Below are 25,332 nucleotides of genomic sequence, written 5' to 3'. Positions count from 1 at the left end.
CAAAAGCAGGAGTGCATGTGTTCGGCTACAAGACGGTGTGAACGTCCAACCAAAGTTTGTAAAAAGCAGTTAAGAAAAGGTTCGAATATCCAACCATACATAATCAAAAGCGGGAGCAGAGCTGTTCGACTTTAAGTAGGTGTGAATGTCAGATCATAATTTGCAAAAAGCTGATGAGAAAGGGTGAGAATGCCCGACTATACACCATCAAATGCGGTAGCGGAGTTGTTCGGCTGTGAGTAGGTGTGAATCTCCAACCATAATTGCTGAAAAATGTGTTAGAAAAGGTAAAAATGCCGGTCCATACATAATCAAAATCGGGAGAGGTGGTGTTCAGCTGCAAGGTCTAAATGTCCATCAATAATTGCTAGAAAACATGAAAGAAAATTTTCGAAAATCAAACCACACATGATCATAAGTGGGAGAGGAGGTGTTCAGCTGCAAGAAGGTGTGAATGTCCACCCATAATACCTGAAAAATGGGTAAAAAAAAAGGTGCGAATGCCCAACCATACATTATCAAAAGCAGGAGTGCATGTGTTCGGCTACAAGAAGGTGTGAACGTCCAACCAAAGTTTGTAAAAAGCAGTTAAGAAAAGGTTCGAATATCCAACCATACATAATCAAAAGTGGGAGCAGAGCTGTTCGACTGCAAGTAGGTGTGAATGTCAGATCATAATTTGCAAAAAGCTGATGAGAAAGGGTGAGAATGCCCGACTATACACCATCAAATCCGGTAGCGGAGTTGTTCGGCTGTGAGTAGGTGTGAATCTCCAACCATAATTGCTGAAAAATGTGTTAGAAAAGGTACAAATGCCGGTCCATACATAATCAAAATCGGGAGAGGTGGTGTTCAGCTGCAAGGTCTAAATGTCCATCAATAATTGCTAGAAAACATGAAAGAAAATTTTCGAAAATCAAACCACACATGATCATAAGTGGGAGAGGAGGTGTTCAGCTGCAAGAAGGTGTGAATGTCCACCCATAATACCTGAAAAATGGGTAAAAAAAAAGGTGCGAATGCCCAACCATACATTATCAAAAGCAGGAGTGCATGTGTTCGGCTACAAGACGGTGTGAACGTCCAACCAAAGTTTGTAAAAAGCAGTTAAGAAAAGGTTCGAATATCCAACCATACATAATCAAAAGCGGGAGCAGAGCTGTTCGACTTTAAGTAGGTGTGAATGTCAGATCATAATTTGCAAAAAGCTTATGAGAAAGGGTGAGAATGCCCGACTATACACCATCAAATGCGGTAGCGGAGTTGTTCGGCTGTGAGTAGGTGTGAATCTCCAACCATAATTGCTGAAAAATGTGTTAGAAAAGGTAAAAATGCCGGTCCATACATAATCAAAATCGGGAGAGGTGGTGTTCAGCTGCAAGGTCTAAATGTCCATCAATAATTGCTAGAAAACATGAAAGAAAATTTTCGAAAATCAAACCACACATGATCATAAGTGGGAGAGGAGGTGTTCAGCTGCAAGAAGGTGTGAATGTCCACCCATAATACCTGAAAATGGGTAAAAAAAAAGGTGCTAATGCCCAACCATACATTATCAAAAGCAGGAGTGCATGTGTTCGGCTACAAGAAGGTGTGAACGTCCAACCAAAGTTTGTAAAAAGCAGTTAAGAAAAGGTTCGAATATCCAACCATACATAATCAAAAGCGGGAGCAGAGCTGTTCAACTGCAAATAGGTGTGAATGTCAGATCATAATTTGCAAAAAGCTGATGAGAAAGGGTGAGAATGCCCGACTATACACCATCAAATGCGGTAGCGGAGTTGTTCGGCTGTGAGTAGGTGTGAATCTCCGACCATAATTGCTGAAAAATGTGTTAGAAAAGGTAAGAATGCCGGTCCAGACATCATCAAAAGCGAGAGAGGTTGTGTTCGGCTGCAAGTAGGTGTGAATGTCCAGCCATAATTACTCACAAACGGGTAAGAAAAGGTAGTATTGCCAGACCATATATGATCAAAACAGGGAGCGGAGGTGGTTCAGCTGCAAGAAGGTTTGAATGTCCGAATAAAGTTCAAATATATTAACAAAAGCGGGAGGAGAGGTCTTCGGATGAGAGTGGTTGAAAATTTCCAACCATAATGTATAAAATGCGGTGAAAAAAAGTTGTGATAGAACACTAAAAGGTGGAGCGGAAGTGTTCGGCTGCAAGAAGGTGTGAATGTCCGACTATATTTGGTGAAAAGCAGGTGAAGCAAGGTCTGAATTCCCAACCTTACATCATCAAAAGCGAGATCAGAGGTGTTTGGCTGCAAGAAGGCCATAGTTTGCCAAAAGCGGGTAAGGTGCGAATGTCCGACTAAATATCAACAAAATTTGGGGCGGAGGTCTTCGGATGCAAGAAGGTGTGAATGTCCAACTATATTTGGTGAAAAGCAGGTGAAGCAAGGTCTGAATGCCCAACCTTACATCATCAAAAGCGAGATCAGAGGTGTTGGGCTGCAAGAAGGCCATAGTTTGCCAAAAGCGGGTAAGGTGCGAATGACCGACTAAATATCAACAAAAGTGGGGGCGGAGGTCTTCGGATACAGGTGGGTGTGAATATCCCACCATACAAGTATGGTGGAGAGGAAGCTGTGAATGGCCGACCATAGTAAAAGGCGGGTGAGAGAAGGTGCGAATGTCAAACCATACATAATCAAAACAGGGAGCGGAGGTGTTCTGCTGTAAGAAGGTGTGAATGTCCAACCATAGTTGGTAAAAAGCGGGTAAGAAAAGGTTAAAATACCCGACTGTACACAATCAATAGCGGGAGCGGAGTTGTTCGGCTACTAAAAGGTGTGAAAGTCCGACCATGGTTTGTAAAAAGCGGGTAAGAAAAGGTGCGAATGCCCGACAATGTATGATCAAAAGAGGGAGTGGAGGTTTTCGGCTGCAAGAAGGTCTGAATGTCCAACCATAATTTGTAAAAACCGGGGAAGAAAAGGCTCGAAAGCCCGACTATACACCATCAAAAGTGGGAGCGGAGGTGTTCAGCTGCAAGACGGTCTGAATGTCCATCAATAATTGCTAGAAAACATGAAAGAAAATTTTCGAATATCAAACTGCACATGATCATAAGCAGGAGAGGAGGTGTTCAGCTGCAAGAAGGTGTGAATGTCTACCCATAATTACTGAAAAATGGGTAAGAAAAGGTGCGAATGCCTAACCATACATCATCAAAAGAGGGAGCGGAGGTGTTCCGCTGTAAGACGGTGTGAATGTCCGACCATAGATGGTAAAAAGCGGGTAAGAAAAGGTTAAATTACCCGACTGTACACAATCAAAAGAGGGAGCGGAGTTGTTCAGCTAAGAGAAGGTGTGAAAGTTCGACATTGGTTTGTAAAAAGCGGGTAAGAAAAGGTTCGTATGCCCGAATATACACCATCAAAAGCGGAAGCGGAGGTGTTCGGCTGCAAGATATTGTGAACGTCCGACCAAAGTTTGTAAAAAGCAGTTAAGAAAAGGTTCGAATATCTAACCAAACATAATCAAAAGCGGGAGCAGAGCTGTTCAACTGGAAGTAGGTGTGAATGTCAGATCATAATTTGCAAAAAGCTGATGAGAAAGGGTGAGAATGCCCGACTATACACCATCAAATGCGGTAGGGGATTATTCGGCTGTGAGTAGGTGTGAATCTCCAACCATAATTGCTGAAAAATGTGTTAGAAAAGGTAAAAATGCCGGTCCATACATAATCAAAATCGGGAGAGTTGGTGTTCAGCTGCAAGAAGGTCTAAATGTCCATCAATAATTGCTAGAAAACATGAAAGAAAATTTTCGAAAATCAAACCACACATGATCATAAGTGGGAGAGGAGGTGTTCAGCTGAAAGAAGGTGTGAATGTCCACCCATAATACCTGAAAAATGGGTAAAAAAAAAAGGTGCGAATGCCCAACTATACACCATCAAAAGCGGAAGCGGAGGTGTTCAGCTGCAAGACGGTGTGAACGTCCAACCAAAGTTTGTAAAAAGCATTAAGAAAATGTTCGAATATCCAACCAAACATAATCAAAAGCGGGAGCAGAGCTGTTCGACTGCAAGTAGGTGTGAATATCAGATCATAATTTGCAAAAAGCTGATGAGAAAGGGTGAGAATGCCCGACTATACACTATCAAATGTGGGAGCGGAGGTGTTCGTCTGTGAGTAGGTGTGAATGTCCGACCATAATTGCTGAAAAATGTGTTAGAAAAGGTAAGAATGCCGGACCATATATCATCAAAAGCGGGAGAGGTTGTGTTCGGCTGCAAGAAGGTGTGAATGTCCAGCCATAATTACTCACAAACGGGTAAGAAAAGGTACTATTGCCAGACCATATATGATCAAAACAGGGAGCGGAGGTGGTTCAGCTGCAAGAAGGTTTGAATGTCCGACTAAAGTTTGTAAAAAGCGGGTAAGACAAGGTGTGAATGCCCGACAATGTATGATCAAAAGAGGAGCGGAGGTTTTCGGCTGCAAGAAGGTCTGAATGTCCACCCATAATTACTGAAAAATGGGTAAGAAAAGGTGCGAAAGCCCAACCGCACATGATCATAAGTGGATGAGAAGGTGTTCGACTGCAAGTAGGTGTGAATGTAAGATCATAATTTGTAAAAAGCGGGTAAGAAAAGGTAAGAATGCCCAACCATAAATTATCAAAAGCGGCAGCAGAGTTTCGGCTGGTATTTATCAATGTCTAGATAGATTTCAACAAAAAACAACGTTGTACTTTGCAGTAAAAGAAAGTGCAAATCAAAAGTTTTAGGAATCCGAGAATAAGCTTATTTTCATGAGTTCTGCACGATTTCGGATTTTATGTATAAAATGAATTTCTTCACGCAAACTAAGTTAACACTGCTTTGTCCTTCATATGTACCCATTTCTACATATATTTCAAGCATAAACTTCCTCATATTACCCTGAATGAGAAAGAGCCACACTTGTGATTAAGCCATACCTCCCTTTTGAGGAGTTCTGCATGATTTGGGATTTTATCTATAAAATTAATTCCTTCACTCAAACTATGTTAAAACGGCTTTTACCTTCATATTTATCAATGTCTCGATAGATTTAAACAAAAAAAACAACGTTGTACTTTGCAATAAAAGAAAGAGCAAATCAAAAGTTTTAGGAATCCGAGAATAAGCTTATTTTCATGAGTTCTGCACGATTTCGGATTTTACGTATAAAATGAATTCATTCACTCAAACCAAGTTAAAACTGCTTTTTCCTTCATATTTATCAATGTCTAGATCGACTTCAACAAAGAACAACATTGTATTTTGCAGTAGAAGAAAGAGCAAAACTGAAGGATCAGGAATCCGAGAATAAGCTTCTTTTCATACGTTCTGCATGATTTGGGATTTTATGTATAAAATGAATTCCTTCACTCAAACTAAGTTAACACTGCTTTGTCCTTCATATGTACCCATTTCTACATATATTTCAAGCATAAACTTCCTCATACTACCCTGAATGAGAAAGAGCCACACTTGTGATTAAGCCATACGCCCCTTTTGAGGAGTTCTGAATGATTTGGGATTTTATCTATAAAATCAATTCCTTCACTCAAACTATGTTAAAACGGCTTTTACCTTCATATTTATCAATGTCTCGATAGATTTCAACAAAAAAACAACGTTGTACTTTGCAGTAAAAGAAAGAGCCAATCAAAAGTTTTAGGAATCCGAGAATAAGCTTATTTTCATGAGTTCTGCACGATTTCGGATTTTTGATCATACAATGTCGGGACATCGCTCCTTGTCTTACCAGCTTTTTACAAACTTTAGTCAAACATTCACACCTTCTTGCAGCTGAACACCTCCGCTCCCGCTTTTGATGATTTATAGTCGGGCTTTCGAGCCTTTTCTTACCCGGTTTTTACAAATTATGGTTGGACATTCAGACCTTGCAGCCGAACACCTCCGTTCTCTCTTTTGATTATACATTGTCGGGCATTCGCACCTTGTCTTACCCGCTTTTTACAAACTATAGTCAGACATTCACACCTTGCAGCTGAACCTCCGCTCCCTGTTTTGATCATGTATGGTCTGGCAATACTACCTTTTCTTCCCCCGTTTGTGAGTAATTATGGCTGGACATTCACACCTACTTGCAGTCGAACAGCTCTGCTCCCGCTTTTGATTATGTTTGGTTGGATATTCGAACCTTTTCTTAACTGCTTTTTACAAACCATGGTTGGACTTTCACACCTTCTTGTAGCCGAACAACTCCGCTTCCGCTATTGATTGTGTACAGTCGGGTATTTTAAACTTTTCTTACCCGCTTTTTACCAACTATGGTCGGACATTCACACCTTCGTACAGCGGAACACCTCCGCTCCCTCTTTTGATGGTGTATAGTTGGGCATTCAAACCTTTTCTTACCCGCTATTTACAAACTATGGTAGGACATTCAAACCTTCGTGTATCCGAAAACCTCCGCTCTCTCTTTTGATCATACATTGTCGGACATTCGCACCTTTTCTTACCCGCTTTTTACAAACCATGGTCGGACTGTCACACCTTCTTGTAGCCGAACACATCCGCTCCCGCTATTGATTGGGTACAGTCGGGTATTTTAACCTTTTCTTACCCGCTTTTTACCAAGTATGGTCGGACATTCACACCTTCGTACAGCGGAACACCTCCGCTCCCTCTTTTGATGGTGTATGTTTGGGCATTCGAACCTTTTCTTACCCGCTTTTTAAAAACTATGGTCGGACATTCAAACCTTCTTGTAGCCGAACACATCCACTCGTGCATTTGATGATGTATGGTTGGGAATTCGCACCTTTTCTTACCCATTTTTCAGTAATTATGGGTGGACATTCACACCTTCTTGCAGCTGAACACCTCCTCTCCCGCTTATTATCATGTGCGGTTTGATATTCAAAAATTCTCTTTCATGTTTTCTAGCAATTATTGATGGACATTCAGACCTTCTTGCAGCTGAACATCTCCGCTCCAGCTTTTGATGGTGTATAGTCGGGCTTTCGAGCCTTTTCTTCCCCGGTTTTTACAAATTATGGTTGGACATTCAGACCTTCTTTCAGCCGAAAACCTCCGCTCCCTCTTTTGATCATACATTGTCGGGCATTCGCACCTTTTCTTACCCGCTTTTTACAAACCTTAGTCGGACATTAACACCTTCTTGCAGCTTAACCACCTCCGCTCCCTGTTTTGATCATGTATGGTCTGGCAATACTACCTTTTCTTACCCATTTGTGAGTAATTATGGCTGGACATTCACACCTACTTGCAGCCGAACACCACCTCTCCCGCTTTTGATGATGTATGGACCGGCATTCTTACCTTTTCTAACACATTTTTCAGCAATTATGGTTGGAGATTCACACCTACTCACAGCCGAACACCTCCGCTCCCGCATTTGATGGTGTATATTCGGGCATACGAACCTGTTCTTACCCGCTTTTTACAAACCATGGTCGGACGTTCACACCTTCTTGTAGCTGAACAACTCCGCTCCCTCTTTTGATTGTGTACAGTCGGTAATACAAACCTGTTCTTACCCGCTTTTTACAAACTATGGTCGGACATTCAAACCTTCTTGTAGCCGAACACATCCACTCCTGCTTTTGATGATGTATGGTTGGGCATTCGCACCTTTTCTTACCCATTTTTCAGTAATTATGGGTGGATATTCACACCTTCTTGCAGCGGAACACCTCCTCTCCCGCTTATGATTATGTGCGGTTTGATATTCGAAAATTTTCTTTCATGTTTTATAGCAATTATTGATGGACATTCATACCTTCTTGAAGCCGAACACATCCACTCCTGCTTTTGATGATGTATGGTTGGGCATTCGAACCTACTTGTTGCCCATTTTTCATTAATTATGGGTGGACAGTCACACCTTGTCGCAGCCAAACACCTCCGCTCCCTGTTTTGATCATGTATGTTTTGACATTCGCACCTTTTCTCACCTGCTTTTTACTATTGTCGGCCAATCACAGCTTCCTCTCCACCATACTTGTATGGTAGGAAATTCTCACCCACTCTCATCCGAAGACCTCTCCTCCCGCTTTTGTTAATATTTAGTCGGGCATTCGAACCTTTTCTTACCCACTTTTTACAAATTATGGTCGAACATTCACACCTACTTGCAGCTGAATACTTCCGCTCCACCTTTTAGTGATGTATGGTTGGCATTTGCACCTTTTGTTACCCTCTTTTTATACTTATTGCTGAAGATTAAGTTGTTCTTTCTCAAACTACAATTTTTTTTTAATTGTTGAAACTTGATTTGAAGTGGATAAATAAGGACGACAAACAGTTTTAAGTCACGCTGATAGAAGAAATTAATTTTATAGCAAAATCTGTACTTCGTCATATGTCGAGAGATGCTTATTGCTGAAGAAGTTCTTTCTCATTCTACAAAGTACAACGTTGTTTATCGTTGAAACTTGATTAGACATGAATAAATATGAAGGACAAAGCAGTCTTAACTTGGTTTGAGTTAATTAATTCGTTTTATAGGAGAATCCGAATTCGTGCTTATTTTCGGATTCCTGAAGAATGAGTCTGGTTCTTTCTCATAATACAAAGTTTGTTGTTTATTCTTGAAACTTCCTCAGAAGTGAAGAAATAAATGAATGCCTATCAACAAATGTGGGATCTAAACTCTACTGCTTCCTCTAAAATAATTTCTTTTCTCAATTCAGAAATGTGTGTGTGTAAGTCACAACACCCGTGACACCAAAACGGCTTTCTTTTCTCTCTTTTCTCTACACTCTGCACTATGAGCACACACACCAAATCAGAAAGGCTTTTTTCTCTCTTTTCTACATTATGGACTGTGGGGACACAAAACCGCTCTCTCTTTTTTTTTTTGATTGTGTGCCAGGGCGTTGTCTCACGTATGAGATTATGCTTAAGATACGAATGGGTTTATCAGTCACATCAGAATCCATACATACTGATCCTCCCGTAATAAAATGGTCGGATCTTATCAAACACACTTTGTTTCTTGTGACAATCAAGTCAGCGAAACAGCGTATACACGTCAAGACACTGAATCAAGTTTGCCACAAGAACTCATAAGTTTGGCAGTATTGCTCTGCCGTCAGCAATCATACACCCATTTTATTTTCGTGAGACGTGCAGGCACCTGTTCATCTACTGTTCTATCACTATGAATTAGTTTATCTATTATCAATAAGGATACTTCTACAACTACTATCAAAGTATGTCCAGACTTCTTATGTTGTCAGTTGCTATATATGAATAAGTGGGTAGCTACTGACAAGCATTAAGCATGTCACACAGCCCAAACATATAACATTTCAGGACACACCACACAGTTAACAACCACAGTGAAGTGTCAAAGCCCAAACATTCAACAGGACACTTACACAACACATTCAAATCAAACAGTCAGACAACATACAAGAACATATACCCCAGCCGGCATTGCTCCCTGCCTATTTTCCTACAGCTCACTATGTGTGCGCACACCTTTATTCACAAACTCTTCAACTTATACTCTTTTACCAAAGCTGCTACAGCTCGATTGGCCGAATACCCTTAGATCCTATTTCGGTGAATTTGACATCTGCCTTACATGTAACAGATTAGCGGTTTAGCAGTTTTAATTTAGTTTGAGTGAAGGAATTCATTTTATAGCAAAATCCGAAATCGTGAAGAACTCATGAAAGTAAGCTTATTCTCGGATTCCTGAAACTTTAGATTTGCTATTTCTTTTACTGCAAAGTACAACGTTGGTTTTTTTGTTTAAATCTTTCAAGACATGGTAAATATGAAGGACAAAGCAGTTTTAACATAGTTTGAGTGAAGGAATTCATTTTATAGATAAAATCCCAAGAGTCTGCTGAGAAAAGAGAGTGAATGCGAAAAAGACTTTAACACGGCTCTGGGAGCGAGCCGAGTGTGGGCTAACCGGGAGAATTGCTTGAAAGAAACGCGACACCGAATGAGCGGTCAGAACAAAGCCTCAATACGGTGTTCCCGTGGTGTTTTTGTTGCTGCCTTGTCGATTGCACAGGGGCAAGCGTTTCAACCAAGCAACGCTCACCATGGGGAAGGTGGCTATGGCAACTAGCCTGATGCCCTGCTCCCGCAGTGACGGATAATCGTACTCTGGTTTCTCTTCATAACATACAAGTCTTTCGCCTTTTACTAAAGACTTTCGTGGAGAGCAGCACTAATGAGTTGTTTCTATTTTTGGCAGGCTTTACCTTTGCGGGTGAAGCCCTTTCTGTCTGTGCAAAAGAAATCTTGTTACTGTGCAGAGTGACTTCTCTGAGTAGAGTCGCCTTACTTGTTGCGATTGTGCCGATGTTCGAAGCTGGAGTGCAAAGTTGTTGCTTGAATGGTGCTTGCTGGAGCATGCGGGAGTGCAAAGTTATACCATTTAAAAGGGCTGAAGAGTGCTCAGTGGAGGTGCAACGTGACACTCTGGCCACCTATGGCCATAAAAAGAAAACTGCTACAAGTGCGCATTGTGCCAGCAAGGGCCCTCGGACCTGAAACAGTGGACAGTTATCGCTTCTCGGCCTTTTGGCTAAGATCAAGTGTAGTATCTGTTCTTATCAGTTTAATATGTCCTCTATACGAGGACTACATATTAAATGGATTTTTAAGAATAGGAGTTGAAAAAGAAGCTTGCTCCGTTCACTCCAAGCATCGACCCAGTATTGCAGTGCCGCTGGGAACGGTGCGCTCTTCTCTGCTCTTGTGAAAAAGCAAACAGCGGTGCAGGATGGAAGTTTCAGGGAGCCCAAGATGAAACTTTCTTTTAATCTGCTGAGAAAAGAGAGTGAATGCGAAGTAGACTTTAACACAGCTCTGGGAGCGAGCTGAGTGTGGGCTAACCGGGAGAATTGCTTGAAAGAAACGCGACACCGAATGAGTGGTCAGAACAAAGCCTCAATACGGTGTTCCCGTGGTGTTTGTGGCTGCCTTGTCTTTTGCACAGAGTAAAAGACAAGGCAGCCATCGAATAGGGCCCCATTGTTCCTACTTGGTCAGCCGAGGAGCAAGGGGGGGGAGCAAGCGTCTCAACCAAGCAAATCTCACCAAGTAGGAACAATCGAGCCCTATTCGATGGCTGCAACACCTGAAAGAGATATTGATGCGAGACCCGATCAAAAGCTTTTTCAAAGTCTAAATTTAAGATGACAAGCCGGGTGTTTCTGTCTCTAGCGTAATCATTGATGTCTCGAATCAGTACGAGGCTGTCGGTGAGTTGTCTCTCTGAGATGGCACAAGCCTGGTCTGGGTGAATTACCTCCTCTAAAACAGAGGACATCCGTGTCGTTAAAACCTTGCTAAAAAGTTTACAGTCAAAGTTTAAAAGTGTGATGGGCCTCCAATTCTTTAGGTCAGTCTTATCATTTTTATCAGAAGTGAAGAAATAAATGAATGCCTATCAACAAATGTGGGATCTAAACTCTAGTGCTTCCTCTAAAATAATTTCCTTTCTCAATTTAGAAATGTGTGTGTGTAAGTCACAACACCCGTGACACCAAAACGGCTTTCTTTTCTCTACACTCTGCACTATGAGCACACACACCAAATCAGAAAGGGTTTTTTCTCTCTTTTCTACATTATGGACTGTGGGGACACAAAACCGCTCTCTTTTTTTTTTTTTTATCGTGTGCCAGGGCGTTGTCTGACGTATTAGATTGTGCTTAAGATACGAATGGGTTTATCAGTCACATCAGAATCCATACATACTGATCCTCCCGTAATAAAATGGTCGGATCTTATCAAACACACTTTGTTTCTTGTGACAATCAAGTCAGCGAAACAGCGTATACACGTCAAGACACTGAATCAAGTTTGCCACAAGAACTCATAAGTTTGGCAGTATTGCTCTGCCGTCAGCAATCATACATCCATTTTATTTTCGTGAGACATGTGCAGGCACCTGTTCATCTACTGTTCTATCACTATGAATTAGTTTATCTATTATCAATAAGGATACTTCTACAACTACTCTATCAAAGTATGTCCGGACTTCTTACGTTGTCAGTTGCTATATATGAATAAGTGGGTAGCTACTGACACGCATTAAGCGTGTCACACAGCCCAAACATATAACATTTCAGGACACACCACACAGTTAACAACCACAGTGAAGCGTGTCAAAGCCCAAACATGTAACATTCAACAGGACACTTACACAACACATTCAAATCAAACAGTCAGACAACATACAAGAACATATACCCCAGCCGGCATTGCTCCCTGCCTATTTTCCTACAGCTCACTATGTGTGCGCACACCTTTATTCACAAACTCTTCAACTTATACTCTTTTACCGAAGCTGCTACAGCTCGATTGGCCGAATACCGAATAATCCTAATTCGGTGAATTTGACATCTGCCTTACATGTAACAGATTAGCGGTTTAGCAGTTTTAATTTAGTTTGAGTGAAGGAATTCATTTTATAGCAAAATCCGAAATCGTGAAGAACTCATGAAAGTAAGCTTATTCTCGGATTCCTGAAACTTTAGATTTGCTATTTCTTTTACTGCAAAGTACAACGTTGGTTTTTTTGTTTAAATCTTTAAAGACATGGTAAATATGAAGGACAAAGCAGTTTTAACATAGTTTGAGTGAAGGAATTCATTTATTTATAAAATCCCAAGAGTCTGCTGAGAAAAGAGGGGGGGGGGGCAAGCGTCTCAACCAAGCAAAGCTCACCATGGGGAAGGTGGCTATGCCAACTAGCCTGATGCCCTGCTCCCGCAGTGACGGATAATCGTACTCTGGTTTCTCTTCATAACGTACAAGTCTTTCGCCTTTTACTAAAGGCTTCTGTGGAGAGCAGCACTAATGAGTTGTTTCTATTTTTGGCAGGCTTTACCTTTGCGGGTGAAGCCCTTTCTGTCTGTGCAAAAGAAATCTTGTTACTGTGCAGAGTGACTTCTCTGAGTAGAGTCGCCTTACTTGTTGCGACTGTGCCGATGTTCGAAGCTGGAGTGCAAAGTTGTTGCTTGAATGCTGCTTGCTGGAGCGTGCGGGAGTGCAAAGTTATACCATTTAAAAGGGCTGAAGAGTGCTCAGTGCAGCAGGTGGGCGGAGGTGCAAAGTGACACTCTGGCCACCTATGGCCATAAAAAGAACAGGGGTGTTAGCGGACAAGTGCGCATTGTGCCAGGAAGGGCCCTCGGACGTTAACCAGTGGACAGTTGTCGCTTCTCGGCCTTTTGGCTAAGATCAAGTGTAGTATCTGTTCTTATCAGTTTAATATCTGATATGTCCTCTATACGAGAACTACATATTAAATGGATTTTTAGCAATAGGAGTTGAAAAAGTAGCTTGCTCCGTTCACTCCAAGCATTAACCCCGTACTGCAGTGCCGCTGGGAACGGTGCGCTCTTCTCTACTCTTGTGAAAAAGCAAACAGCGGTGCAGGATGCAAGTTTCAGGGAGCCCAAGATGAAACTTTCTTTTAGTCTGCTGAGAAAAGAGAGTGAATGCGAAGTAGACTTTAACACGGCTCTGGGAGCGAGCCGAGTGCGGGCTAACCGGGAGAATTGCTTGAAAGAAACCGCCATACCAAATGAGCGGTCAGAACAAAGCCTCAATACGGTGTTCCCATTGTGTTTTTGTTGCTGCCGCTGTTTGCTTTTTCACAAGAGCGCACCTGTTGAGAGGGGGCCTGGGGGGGCCTGGGTGATGGTGGGTCTCAGGCCCGGGCTGCTGCGACTGGTGTGACCGGGTGGTTTGTTTGTTTGTTTTTTGTTGTTGTTTGTTTGTTTTTTGTAGAGGTCCTCCGGAGTGGGGTTGGGTTGAGTGGGGTGGGGCGGGATGGGTACCTTCTGGGGGTACAGTAGCTCCCAGAATATGGTCGCTGCAGGCCCCGAGCCTGGTGGACATCAGGCCCTCCTGTCCTGTGTTGGCTCCCTGGTAGCGGGGATGCCTATTGCAGCCAGTCCCTGGCTGCCCCCAGTGTATATCCCCATACCTCTCTCCCTTCTGGCTCCTGTACACAGCACACACTCACACATGAAGGGTTTTGGGGGCGTGTGTGTTCGGTGGGGTGTAGTGGACTCTGCAGTAGTTGCACTCTGCAGTTCCCACCCCTGTTTTAATTACACCTTAGACATTACTACTTATCAAACACACTCACACACACACATTAGGTCTTGGGGGGTGGTTACACTGAGTGGCATCTGGTGGGCGGGGCTCTTTGGGTATGTAGGCTGCCCAGAGGGCCACGCTCCCAGTTCTACAAGTTTGGCTGCCCCTCAATTTTAATTGCTCACTATTAGAAAATATTGAAGAGCCAGAAGGGTGAGGGGAGGGGTCTTCTTCGCACACCCCTGCTTCCTGGTTGCTGCTCGGGGCGGGAGGGGCCAGGAGGATTAATTAATTGTTCTGCTGGTTTGGGGTCTGTGGTGGCTGGGGGGCTGCTGGCCCCCTGGTGTGCCCGCTGCACTACACCCCAGCGGAGTCGAGGGAGGGAGGACGTGTGGATGTATGGGACATGAAAGTGTGTGTGGTAATGATTGGGCCTGGATCTTGGACTTGCTGTCGCCTGGCCTGCCTGTGCTTCTCCCGATGGGGGGGGGCGGCGTAGCCTCTCTCCGCTGCTCGCGACTTCACCCACCTGTGGGCACGTCTTGACTCCCAGGGCACTTGGCCAGGGGTGCTGGGGCAGGCGCTGACCCACTGTGTGGCTGTCTGGGGCGCTTGGCCCTCCTGGGTATTGGGTGGGGCCTCTGCCGGGGGGTTTGGGGGCGCTCGGGCTCCTGGGGCCCGGATCCAGTGCACGGCCCATGTCTGGGCGGCTGGGGCCTGGCGACGTCGGTGGGCTGTTGCCCCTGGCTCCCGGAGGGCCTCTGCCCTATGCTTATGGGGGCTCTTTCCGGGGGCTTCCTCTGCAGTCTTCTGGGTGGATGCGTGGTTGCCCCTGCGGTGGGCTTCCTGGGTTCTGTGCTCTGTGGGGGCTGCTGGTGGCCTGGGTCTTGTGGCCCTCTCTGCCTGCTTCTGATTGCTTGGGGGGGCTGTGGATTGTGGCCCTGTACGCTTATACACTCATAACTAAGCACGGTTATCATGTAGGTCCTGTGCCATGGGTGTTGCATGTTCTCACACACACACAACCACATTAATTAGTCCAGTAGCATGGTCGCTAAGCAGTTGATGTATTATCATGTCGTCTCAGGTCATCTATATCCACAGCTGTGTTGTATGCGATGTATGTTCTGTTTTTCTCTTCTTTCCTCTTCTTCTTTCCTTGTCCCCCGGTCCGGTTCAGTTCTATTACATGTCATATATTGTAAACAGAAATAAATAAATGGGAATCAAGGGGAGCTTTACATTTATAAAACTTCCCTTGGCAAAGCAAATCTGTTTGGCATCAAAGGTATTCAGACTACAATTCTGCTGCCGTAATGCTGAACACAATAAGGGGAAAAAAAAAAAAAGTAAAGAAGACAGTTCTGCCAAAAGCCAGGGACTAGACCTGTTCTAAGTTCTGTACTTTTTAAAAGGGAGCCAACACAGGACAGGAGGGCCTGATGTCCACCAGGCTCGGGGCCTGCAGCGACCATATTCTGGGAGCTACTGTACCCCCAGAAGGTACCCATCCCGCCCCACCCCACTCAACCCAACCCCACTCCGGAGGACCTCTACAAAAAACAAACAAACAACAACAAAAAACAAACAAACAAACCACCCGGTCACACCAGTCGCAGCAGCCCGGGCCTGAGACCCACCATCACCCAGGCCCCCCCAGGCCCCCTCTCAACAGGTGCGCTCTTGTGAAAAAGCAAACAGCGGCAGCAACAAAAACACAATGGGAACACCGTATTGAGGCTTTGTTCTGACCGCTCATTTGGTATGGCGTTTCTTTCAAGCAATTCTCCCGGTTAGCCCGCACTCGGCTCGCTCCCAGAGCCGTGTTAAAGTCTACTTCGCATTCACTCTCTTTTCTCAGCAGACTAAAAGAAAGTTTCATCTTGGGCTCCCTGAAACTTGCATCCTGCACCGCTGTTTGCTTTTTCACAAGAGTAGAGAAGAGCGCACCGTTCCCAGCGGCACTGCAGTACGGGGTTAATGCTTGGAGTGAACGGAGCAAGCTACTTTTTCAACTCCTATTGCTAAAAATCCATTTAATATGTAGTTCTCGTATAGAGGACATATCAGATATTAAACTGATAAGAACAGATACTACACTTGATCTTAGCCAAAAGGCCGAGAAGCGACAACTGTCCACTGGTTAACGTCCGAGGGCCCTTCCTGGCACAATGCGCACTTGTCCGCTAACACCCCTGTTCTTTTTATGGCCATAGGTGGCCAGAGTGTCACTTTGCACCTCCGCCCACCTGCTGCACTGAGCACTCTTCAGCCCTTTTAAATGGTATAACTTTGCACTCCCGCACGCTCCAGCAAGCAGCATTCAAGCAACAACTTTGCACTCCAGCTTCGAACATCGGCACAGTCGCAACAAGTAAGGCGACTCTACTCAGAGAAGTCACTCTGCACAGTAACAAGATTTCTTTTGCACAGACAGAAAGGGCTTCACCCGCAAAGGTAAAGCCTGCCAAAAATAGAAACAACTCATTAGTGCTGCTCTCCACAGAAGCCTTTAGTAAAAGGCGAAAGACTTGTACGTTATGAAGAGAAACCAGAGTACGATTATCCGTCACTGCGGGAGCAGGGCATCAGGCTAGTTGGCATAGCCACCTTCCCCATGGTGAGCTTTGCTTGGTTGAGACGCTTGCCCCCCCCCCTCTTTTCTCAGCAGACTCTTGGGATTTTATAAATAAATGAATTCCTTCACTCAAACTATGTTAAAACTGCTTTGTCCTTCATATTTACCATGTCTTTAAAGATTTAAACAAAAAAACCAACGTTGTACTTTGCAGTAAAAGAAATAGCAAATCTAAAGTTTCAGGAATCCGAGAATAAGCTTACTTTCATGAGTTCTTCACGATTTCGGATTTTGCTATAAAATGAATTCCTTCACTCAAACTAAATTAAAACTGCTAAACCGCTAATCTGTTACATGTAAGGCAGATGTCAAATTCACCGAATTAGGATTATTCGGTATTCGGCCAATCGAGCTGTAGCAGCTTCGGTAAAAGAGTATAAGTTGAAGAGTTTGTGAATAAAGGTGTGCGCACACATAGTGAGCTGTAGGAAAATAGGCAGGGAGCAATGCCGGCTGGGGTATATGTTCTTGTATGTTGTCTGACTGTTTGATTTGAATGTGTTGTGTAAGTGTCCTGTTGAATGTTACATGTTTGGGCTTTGACACGCTTCACTGTGGTTGTTAACTGTGTGGTGTGTCCTGAAATGTTATATGTTTGGGCTGTGTGACATGCTTAATGCTTGTCAGTAGCTACCCACTTATTCATATATAGCAACTGACAACGTAAGAAGTCCGGACATACTTTGATAGAGTAGTTGTAGAAGTATCCTTATTGATAATAGATCACTAATTCATAGTGATAGAACAGTAGATGAACAGGTGCTTGCACATGTCTCACGAAAATAAAATGGGTGTATCATTGCTGATGGCAGAGCAATACTGCCAAACTTATGAGTTCTTGTGGCAAACTTGATTCAGTGTCTTGACGTGTATACGCTGTTTCGCTGACTTGATTGTCACAAGAAACAAAGTGTGTTTGATAAGATCCGACCATTTTATTACGGGAGGATCAGTATGTATGGATTCTGATGTGACTGATAAACCCATTCGTATCGTAAGCATAATCTAATACGTGAGACAACGCCCTGGCACACAATCAAAAAAAAAAAGAGAGAGCGGTTTTGTGTCCCCACAGTCCATAACGTAGAAAAGAGAGAAAAAAGCCTTTCTGATTTGGTGTGTGTGCTCACAGTGCAGAGTGTAGAGAAAAGAGAGAAAAGAAAGCCGTTTTGGTGTCACGGGTGTTGTGACTTACACACACACATTTCTGAATTGAGAAAGGAAATTATTTTAGAGGAAGCACTAGAGTTTAGATCCCACATTTGTTGATAGGCATTCATTTATTTCTTCACTTCTGATGAAGTTTCAACAATAAACAACAAACTTTGTATTATGAGAAAGAACCAGACTCATTCTTCAGGAATCCGAAAATAAGCTCTATTTTACGAGTTATGCACGAATTTGGATTCTCCTATGAAACGAATTCCTTAACTCTAACCAAGTTAAGACTGCTTTGTCCTTCATATTTATTCATGTCTAATCAAGTTTCAACGATAAACAACGTTGTACTTTGTAGAATGAGAAAGAACTTCTTCAGCAATAAGCATCTCTCGACATATGACGAAATACAGATTTTGCTATAAAATTAATTCCTTCTATCAGCCTGACTTAAAACTGTTTGTCCTCCTTATTTATCCACTTCAAATCAAGTTTCAACAATTAAAAAAATGTTGTAGTTTGAGAAAAAACAACTTAATCTTAAGCAATCAGTAGGGTAAGAAAGGGTAAGAAAAGGTGCAAATGCCAACCATACATCACTAAAAGGTGGAGCGGAAGTATTCGGCTGCAAGTAGGTGCGAATGCCTGACAATGTATGATCAAAAGAGGGAGCGGGGGTTTTCGGCTGCAAGGTCTGAATGTCCAACCATAATTTGTAAAAACCGGGGAAGAAAAGGCTCGAAAGCCCGACTATACACCATCAAAAGCGGGAGCGGAGGTGTTCGGCTGCAAGTAGGTGTGAATGTTCGACCATAATTTGTAAAAAGCGGGTAAGAAAAGGTTAAATTACCCGACTGTACACAATCAAAAGAGGGAGCGGAGTTGTTCAGCTAAGAGAAGGTGTGAAAGTCCGACCTTGGTTTGTAAAAAGCGGGTAAGAAAAGGTTCGTATGCCCGAATATACACCTTCAAAAGCGGAAGCGGAGGTGTTCGGCTGCAAGATATTGTGAACGTCCGACCAAAGTTTGTAAAAAGCAGTTAAGAAAAGGTTTGAATATCTAACCAAACATAAGAATGAGTCTTTTCCGCTGTAGAATGCCCGACTATAGACCATCAAATGCGGGAGCGGAGGTGTTCGGCTCTGAGTAGGTGTGAATGTCCGACCATAATTGCTGAAGAATGTGTTAGAAAAGGTAAGAATGCTGGACCATACATCATCAAAAGCGGTAGAGGTGGTGTTCGGCTGCAAAAAGGTGTGACTGTTCGACTAAAGTTTGTAAAAAGTGGGTAAGACAAGGTGCGAATGCCTGACAATGTATGATCAAAAGCGGGAGTGGAGGTGTTCAGCTGAAAGAAGGTCTACATGTCCATCAATAATTGCTAGAAAACATGAAAGAAACTTTTCGAAAATCAAACCGCACATGATCATAAGTGGGATAGGAGGTGTTCAGCTGCAAGGTGTGAATGTCCACCCATAATTCCTGAAAAATGGGCAAAAAAAAGGTGTGAATGCCCAACCATACATCATCAAAAGCAGGAGTGGAAGTGTTCGGCTACAAGAAGGTGTGAACGTCCAACCAAAATATGTAAAAAGAAGTTTAGAAAAGGTTCGATTATCCAACCAAACATAATCAAAAGCGGGAGCAGAGCTGTTCGACTGCAAGTAGGTGTGAATGTCAGATCATAATTTGCAAAAAGCTGATGAGAAAGGGTGAGAATGCCCGACTATACATCATCAAATGCGGGAGCGGAGTTGTTCGGCTGTGAGTAGGTGTGAATCTCCGACCATAATTGCTGAAAAATGTGTTAGAAAAGGTAAAAATGCCGGTCCATACATCATCAAAAGCGAGAGAGGTTGTGTTCGGCTGCAAGTAGGTGTGAATGTCCAGCCATAATTACTCACAAACGGGTAAGAAAAGGTAGTATTGCCAGACCATATATGATCAAAACAGGGAGCGGAGGTGGTTCAGCTGCAAGAAGGTTTGAATGTCAAACTAAGGTTCAAATATATTAACAAAAGCGGGAGGAGAGGTCTTCGGATGAAAGTGGTTGAAAATTTCCAACCATAATGTATAAAATGCGGTGAAAAAAAAGGTGTGATAGAACACTAAAAGGTGGAGCGGAAGTGTTCGGCTGCAAGAAGGTGTGAATGTCCGACTATATTTGGTGAAAAGCAGGTGAAGCAAGGTCTGAATGCCCAACCTTACATCATCAAAAGCAAGATCAGAGTTGTTAGGCAAACTGATTTGTCCTTCATATTTACCATGTCTAGAAATATTTAAACAAAAAAACAACGTTGTACTTTGCAGTAAAAGAAAGAGCAAATCTAAAGTTTCAGGAATCCGAGTATAAGCCTGCACGAGTTCTGCACGATTTCGGATTTTGCTATAAAATGAATTGCTTTGCTCAAACCAAGTTAAAACTGCTTTGTCCTTCCATATTCATCAATGTCTAGATCGACTTCAACAAAGAAAAACATTGGACTTTGCAGTAGAAGAAGTTGAAATCCATCTACACATTGATAAATATGAAGGACAAAGCAGTTCCCACTTGCCAATAAGAAAATAAGCTTATTCTCGGATTCCTGATCCTTCAGTGTTGCTCTTTCTTCTACTGCAAAATACAATGTTGTTCTTTGTTGAAGTCGATCTAGACATTGATAAATATGAAGGAAAAAGCAGTTTTAACTTGGTTTGAGTGAATTAATTCATTTTATACATAAAATCCCAAATCGTGCAGAACTCATGAAAATAAGCTTATTCTCGGATTCCTAAAACTTTTGATTGGCTCTTTCTTTTACTGCAAAGTACAACGTTGTTTTTTTGTTTAAATCTATCGAGACATTGATAAATATGAAGGTAAAAGCCGTTTTAACATAGTTTGAGTGAAGGAATTAATTTTATAGATAAAATCCCAAATCATGCAGAACTCCTCAAAAGGGGCGTATAGCTTAATCACAAGTGTGGTTCTTTCTCATTCAGGGTAGTATGAGGAAGTTTATGCTTGAAATATATGTAGAAATGGGTACATATGAAGGACAAAGCAGTGTTAACTTAGTTTGAGTGAAGGAATTCATTTTATACATAAAATCCCAAATCATGCAGAACGTATGAAAAGAAGCTTATTCTCGGATTCCTGATCCTTCAGTTTTGCTCTTTCTTCTACTGCAAAATACAATGTTGTTCTTTGTTGAAGTCGATCTAGACATTGATAAATATGAAGGAAAAAGCAGTTTTAACTTGGTTTGAGTGAATGAATTAATTTTATACATAAAATCCGAAATCGTGCAGAACTCATGAAAATAAGCTTATTCTCGGATTCCTAAAACTTTTGATTTGCTCTTTCTTTTATTGCAAAGTACAACGTTGTTTTTTTGTTTAAATCTATCGAGACATTGATATATATGAAGGTAAAAGCCGTTTTAACATAGTTTGAGTGAAGGAATTAATTTTATAGATAAAATCCCAAATCATGCAGAACTCCTCAAAAGGGAGTTATGGCTTAATCACAAGTGTGGCTCTTTCTCATTCAGGGTAATATGAGGAAGTTTATGCTTGAAATATATGTAGAAAGGGGTACATATGAAGGACAAAGCAGTGTTAACTTAGTTTGCGTGAAGAAATTCATTTTATACATAAAATCTGAAATCGTGCAGAACTCATGAAAATAAGCTTATTCTCGGATTCCTAAAACTTTTGATTTGCACTTTCTTTTACTGCAAAGTACAACGTTGTTTTTTGTTGAAATCTATCTAGACATTGATTGCATTCACACCTACTTGCAGTCGAACACCTTCTCATCCACTTATGATCATGTGCGGTTGGGCTTTCGCACCTTTTCTTACCCATTTTTCAGTAATTATGGGTGGACATTCAGACCTTCTTGCAGCCGAAAACCTCCGCTCCTCTTTTGATCATACATTGTCGGGCATTCACACCTTGTCTTACCCGCTTTTTACAAACTTTAGTCGGACATTCAAACCTTCTTGCAGCTGAACCACCTCCGCTCCCTGTTTTGATCATATATGGTCTGGCAATAGTACCTTTTCTTACCCGTTTGTGAGTAATTATGGCTGGACATTCACACCTTCTTGCAGCCGAACACAACCTCTCCCGCTTTTGATGATATATGGTCCGGCCTTCTTACCTTTTCTAACACATTTTTCAGCAATTATGGTCGGACATTCACACCTACTCACAGACGAACACCTCCGCTCCCACATTTGATAGTGTATAGTCGGGCATTCTCACCCTTTCTCATCAGCTTTTTGCAAATTATGATCTGATATTCACACCTACTTGAAGTCGAACAGCTCTGCTCCCGCTTTTGATTATGTTTGGTTGGATATTCGAACCTTTTCTTAATGCTTTTTACAAACTTTGGTCGGACGTTCAAACCGTCTTGCAGCCGAACACCTCCGCTTCCGCTTTTGATGGTGTATAGTCGGGCATTCGAGCCTTTTCTTACCCACCTATTACTTACTATGGTTGGACATTCAAACCTTCTTGTAGCCGAACACATCCGCTCCTGCTTTTGATGATGTATGATTTGGCATTCGCACCTTTTCTTACCCATTTTTCAGTAATTATTGGTCGGACATTCAGACCTTCTTGCAGCCGAACACCACCTCTCCCGCTTTTGATGATGTATGGACCGGCATTCTTACCTTTTCTAAAACATTTTTCAGCAATTATGGTTGGAGAATCACACCTACTCACAGCCGAACAACTCCGCTACCGCATTTGATGGTGTATAGTCGGGATTTCTCACCCTTTCTCATCAGCTTTTTGCAAATTATTCTCTGACATTCACACCTAATTGCAGTCGAACAGCTCTGCTCCCGCTTTTGATTATGTTTGGTTAGATATTCGAACCTTTTCTTAACTGCTTTTTTACAAACTTTGGTCGGACGTTCACACCTTCTTGCAGCCGAACACCTACACTTCCGGTTTTGATGGTGTATAGTCGGGCATTCGAGCCTTTTCTTACCCACCTATTACTTACTATGGTTGGACATTCAAACCTTCTTGTAGCCGAACACATCCGCTCCTGCTTTTGATGATGTATGATTTGGCATTCGCACCTTTTCTTACCCATTTTTCAGTAATTATTGGTCGGACATTCAGACCTTCTTGCAGCCGAACACCACCTCTCCCGCTTTTGATGATGTATGGACCGGCATTCTTACCTTTTCTAAAACATTTTTCAGCAATTATGGTTGGAGAATCACACCTACTCACAGCCGAACAACTCCGCTACCGCATTTGATGGTGTATAGTCGGGATTTCTCACCCTTTCTCATCAGCTTTTTGCAAATTATTCTCTGACATTCACACCTAATTGCAGTCGAACAGCTCTGCTCCCGCTTTTGATTATGTTTGGTTAGATATTCGAACCTTTTCTTAACTGCTTTTTTACAAACTTTGGTCGGACGTTCACACCTTCTTGCAGCCGAACACCTACACTTCCGGTTTTGATAGTGTATATTCGGGCATACGAACCTTTTCTTACCCGCTTTTTACAAACCATGGTCGGACTTTCACACCTTCTCTTAGCTGAACAACTCCGATCCCTCTTTTGATTGTGTACAGTCGGGTATTTTAACCTTTTCTTACCCGCTTTTTACCAACTATGATCGGACATTCACACCGTCTTACAGCGGAACACCTCCGCTCCCTCTTTTGATGGTGTATGTTCGGGCATTCGAACCTTTTCTTACCCGCTTTTTACAAACCAGGGTCGGACTTTCACACCTTTTAGTAGCCGAACAACTCCGCTCCCGCTATTGATTGTGTACAGTCGGGTATTTTAACCTTTTCTTACCCACTTTTTACCAACTATGGTCGGACATTCACACCGTCTTACAGCGGAACACCTCCTCTCCCGCTTATGATCATGTACGGTTTGATATTCGAAAATTTACTTTCTTGTTTTAAAGCAATTATTGATGGACATTCAAACCTTCTTTTTAATGGTGTATAGTCGGGCTTTCGAGCCTTTTCTTCCCGGTTTTTACAAACCATGGTCGGACTTTCACACCTTCTTGTAGCCGAACAACTCCGCTCCTGCTATTGATTGTGTACAGTCGGGTATTTTAACCATTTCTTACCCGCTTTTTACCAACTATGGTCGGACATTCACACCGTCTTACAGCGGAACACCTCTGCTCCCGCTTTTGATGGTGTATAGTTGGGCATTCGAACCTTTTCTTACCCGCTTTTTACAAACTATGGTGGGACATTCAAACCTTCTTGTATCCGAAAACCTCCGCTCTCTCTTTTGATCATACATTGTCGGACATTCGCACCTTTTCTTACCCGCTTTTTACAAACCATGGTCGGACTTTCACACCTTCTTGTAGCCGAACACATCCGCTCCCGCTATTGATTGTGTACAGTCGGGTATTTTAACCTTTTCTTACCCGCTTTTTACCAAGTATGGTCGGACATTCACACCTTCATACAGCGGAACACCTCCGCTCCCTCTTTTGATGGTGTATGTTCGGGTATTCAAACCTTTTCTTACCCGCATTTTCCAAACTATGGTCGGCTATTCACAGCTTCCTCTCCACCATACTTGTATGGTTGGATATTCACACCCACTTACATCCGAAGACCTCTGCCCCAAATTTTTTTGATATTTAGTCGGACATTCGCACCTTACCCGCTTTTGGCAAACTATGGCCTTCTTGCAGCCAAACACCTCTGATCTCGCATTTGATGATGTAAGGTTTGGCATTCAGACCTTGCTTCACCTGCTTTTCACCAAATATAGTCGGACATTCACACCTTCTTGCAGCCGAACACTTCCGCTCCACCTTTTAGTGTTCTATCACACCTTTTTTTCACCGCATTTTATACATTATGGTCGGAAATTTTCAACCACTCTCATCCGAAGACCTCTCCTCCCGCTTTCTTTAATATATTTGAACTTTAGTCGGACATTCAAACCTTCTTGCAGCTGAACCACCTCCGCTCCCTGTTTTGATCATATATGGTCTGGCAATACTACCTTTTCTTACCCGTTTGTGAGTAATTATGGCTGGACATTCACACCTACTTGCAGCCGAACACAACCCCTCTCGCTTTTGATGATGTATGGACCGGCATTTTTACCTTTTCTAACACATTTTTCAGCAATTATGGTCGGAGATTCACACCTACTCACAGCCGAACAACTCCGCTCCCGCATTTGATGATGTATAGTCGGGCATTCTCACCCTTTCTCATCAGCTTTTTGCAAATTATGATCTGACATACACACCTACTTGCAGTCGAAAAGCTCTGCTCCCGCTTTTGATTATGTTTGGTTGGATATTCGAACCTTTTCTTAACTTCTTTTTACATATTTTGGTTGGACGTTCACACCTTCTTGTAGCCGAACACTTCCACTCCTGCTTTTGATGATGTATGGTTGGGCATTCACACCTTTTTTTTGCCCATTTTTCAGGAATTATGGGTGGACATTCACACCTTGCAGCTGAACA

The 25,332-nt window shown here is 42.7% G+C and overlaps 6 non-coding genes across 6 annotated transcripts; 4 read left to right on the top strand and 2 right to left on the bottom strand.

Annotated features, from left to right (window-relative positions):
* The first annotated feature begins 10,091 nt into the window (after window positions 1-10,091).
* LOC140285906 (U5 spliceosomal RNA) lies at window positions 10,092-10,205 on the top strand. The gene has a single exon (XR_011910845.1). It is a non-coding gene; the product is annotated as a U5 spliceosomal RNA (small nuclear RNA).
* Window positions 10,206-10,500: 295 nt separating this feature from the next.
* LOC140285877 (U2 spliceosomal RNA) lies at window positions 10,501-10,684 on the top strand. Its single transcript, XR_011910818.1, has one exon. It is a non-coding gene; the product is annotated as a U2 spliceosomal RNA (small nuclear RNA).
* A 2,043-nt stretch (window positions 10,685-12,727) lies between these two features.
* On the top strand, window positions 12,728-12,841 carry LOC140285901 (U5 spliceosomal RNA). Its single transcript, XR_011910840.1, has one exon. It is a non-coding gene; the product is annotated as a U5 spliceosomal RNA (small nuclear RNA).
* A 316-nt stretch (window positions 12,842-13,157) lies between these two features.
* Window positions 13,158-13,348, top strand: LOC140285874 (U2 spliceosomal RNA). Its single transcript, XR_011910815.1, has one exon. It is a non-coding gene; the product is annotated as a U2 spliceosomal RNA (small nuclear RNA).
* A 2,641-nt stretch (window positions 13,349-15,989) lies between these two features.
* On the bottom strand, window positions 15,990-16,180 carry LOC140285873 (U2 spliceosomal RNA). The gene has a single exon (XR_011910814.1). It is a non-coding gene; the product is annotated as a U2 spliceosomal RNA (small nuclear RNA).
* A 316-nt stretch (window positions 16,181-16,496) lies between these two features.
* LOC140285899 (U5 spliceosomal RNA) lies at window positions 16,497-16,610 on the bottom strand. Its single transcript, XR_011910839.1, has one exon. It is a non-coding gene; the product is annotated as a U5 spliceosomal RNA (small nuclear RNA).
* Window positions 16,611-25,332: the final 8,722 nt, after the last annotated feature.

The sequence above is a fragment of the Leuresthes tenuis genome, unplaced genomic scaffold (assembly GCF_036924035.1).
Source record: "Leuresthes tenuis unplaced genomic scaffold, fLeuTen1.0.hap1 SCAF_63, whole genome shotgun sequence".
In the NCBI taxonomy this organism is placed as follows: domain Eukaryota; kingdom Metazoa; phylum Chordata; class Actinopteri; order Atheriniformes; family Atherinopsidae; genus Leuresthes; species Leuresthes tenuis.
Note: the sequence above shows the minus strand (reverse complement) of the source record. Positions and strands in the feature narration are given on the sequence as shown.